At 39.5% G+C, this 2,655-nt stretch overlaps 1 non-coding gene across 1 annotated transcript; it reads right to left on the reverse strand.

Annotated features, from left to right (window-relative positions):
* Nucleotides 1–725: 725 nt before the first annotated feature.
* On the reverse strand, nucleotides 726–832 carry LOC127098844 (small nucleolar RNA R71). The gene has a single exon (XR_007793531.1). It is a non-coding gene; the product is annotated as a small nucleolar RNA R71 (small nucleolar RNA).
* Nucleotides 833–2,655: the final 1,823 nt, after the last annotated feature.

Below are 2,655 nucleotides of genomic sequence, written 5' to 3' on the forward strand. Positions count from 1 at the left end.
TTATATGAGGCTTATATGGACATGAATGAGACCTCCCAAACCAATTCCCACCATCAAATCACTGATTAAATGCACAGTTGACCACAGTTGACTTTGCTAGGGTTTTGGTTGACTGAACCATGTTCTGATGAATTCCAAACCCTAATCACTTGAGATCTTGATTCCAAATGATGTCACAACTCATATGAACTCTTGATGAATGATCATGGTGCCCAAATTCTTCAAGAATGGCCACCATCCATTGCTCAATGAATGATTTGACTATTTGACTGTTGATTGCTTCAGCTGCAAGTAACAAGGTTAGATGACAATATTTTTGTACTTTTGGTTAGTAAACAAATGAAAAGCAATGATATACAAATGCAATACATGCTTGGTGATCAAGAACCACACTTACAAGATACCCACCCACTAGGAGGGAAGCTAGGGTATGCAATGATCCTTGAGGCAATGATATTGTATGATATGATGCCATGAGGGATCTTAGGGCCAAAGTTGGGGTCTTACAGGATCCAAACCTTCATTTATCCGTATTTGTCCAATACGCTGACACTGTTAAAGCTAATGGTGTCACTTCATAGGCAATTCTACTTCGTCTCTTTCCTTTCTCGTTAAGAGATAAAGCTAGAAGATGGCTTCAGTCTCTTCCTTCCAACTCAGCCACCACATGGAATGAGTTGAAGAAAGTCTTTCTTGCCCGATATTTTCCTCCAAGCAAAACAGCTATGTTGAGAGCCCAGATAAATGGATTTAAGCAAAAAGATAACGAATCTCTTTTCGCAGCATGGGAAAGATACAAGGACATGATGAGACTTTGCCCACACCATGGTTTAGAGGACTGGTTAGTAATTCACACCTTCTACAATGGTCTCTTGTACAACACAAGGTTAACAATAGACGCCGCCGCCGGTGGTGCGCTTATGGATAAACCTTACACCGACGCTTATCAACTTATAGAGAGCATGGCCCAAAATCATTATCAGTGGGGAAGCGACCGAACAGTGGTAGAAAAACCTCAAACAAAAGGTGGCATGTACGAGATAAGTAGCCTTGATCATGTTAATGCAAAAGTGGATGCTCTTGCCCAGAAAACTGAAAGTTTAAATGTATCACCTTCAGCCACCGTGGTTGCCGTAACTCAAAATTGCGAGGCCTGTGGAATCCAAGGTCACACTCCTACAGATTGTCAACTCCTAACATGAATTCAAACAGATCAGGTGAACTATGCTCAAGGAAATCCTTACTCGAATACCTATAACTCAAACTGGAAGAACCATCCTAATTTCTCGTATAAAAGTAACAACGCTTTATACGCACCAGGTCAAGCTCCCAGTCAAGCTCCAGCTGTACCACCTGGATATCAAAAGCCGACCCCATCTACACCTAAAAATAAAGTTCCTAGGAAATCCAACTTGGAAATCATGATGGAGAACTTCATAGCTTCTCAACAGCAAACCAATAAAGAGTTCTTAAACCAGAATGTACACACTAGCGAAAAGATTAAACAACTAGCAAGTAAAGTAGATGCCCTGGCTACCCATAACAAAATGCTTGAAACACAAATCTCGCAAGTAGTTCAACAACAAGTGTCTACTGCTGCCCCAACTGGTACATTTCCTGGACAACCACAACCTAATCCGAAAGGCCACACTCATGCAATTATACTACGAAGTGGTACAGAGGTAGAAGGACCATCTGACCCAAGGATTGAGAACCAAAACTCTAAAAAGTCAACTGAGGAAGAAGGTAAACCTAAGGAAAAGGAAGAGTGTAATAAGGAAACCGTAGAAAAAAAAAAGAACCTTATGTACCTCCACCGCCTTACAAACCACCTATCCCTTATCCTCAAAGGCTAATTAAAACCAAAAACGCGGGCCAATTTAAAAAATTTGTTGACCTACTGAAACAATTAAATGTTACAATTACTTTTACAAAAGCTATTACACAAATGCCCTCATATGCTAAGTTCTTAAAAGAAATTTTATCTAATAAAAAGAAACTTGAAGATAACGAAACCGTTACACTCACTGCTGAGTGTAGCGCAATAATCCAAAATATGCCTCCTAAACTTAAAGATCCTGGTAGTTTTTCTATACCCTATCATATAGGAAAATTTGTCATAGACAAAGCTTTATGCGATTTAGGAGCCGGTATCAGTGTTATGCCCTTGTCCATATGCAAGAAACTTGAAATGGGAGAATTAAGACCAACTAAAATGTATGTGCAATTAGCAGATCGTTCCGTTAAATATCCCGTAGGAATTCTTGAAAACGTTCACGTACGCATAGGTCAATTCTACATTCCCATCGATTTTATAATTATGGACATAAGAGAAGATGAATTTACCCCCATTATATTGGGAAGACCCTTCTTAGCAACTTCTGGTGCTATCATAGACGTAAAACGAGGACGACTCACTTTCGAAGTAGGAGAAGAGAAAATTGAGTTTATTCTTTCCCAATTTTTGAAAGCACCTGCGATAGAAGACACATGTTACTTCATGGATATCATCGATGAATGCATAAAAGAAACAGAATTCGAAAATGACGATTTGTCCGACTATCGTGTAGAAGACAGACTGAACCAATGTTTAGCAATAACATCAGATCCTACGCAATTCCTTAAGAAACCAACCCTCGACCTGAAAACACTTCC

This window comes from Lathyrus oleraceus, chromosome 6 (assembly GCF_024323335.1).
Source record: "Lathyrus oleraceus cultivar Zhongwan6 chromosome 6, CAAS_Psat_ZW6_1.0, whole genome shotgun sequence".
NCBI lineage: Eukaryota > Viridiplantae > Streptophyta > Magnoliopsida > Fabales > Fabaceae > Lathyrus > Lathyrus oleraceus.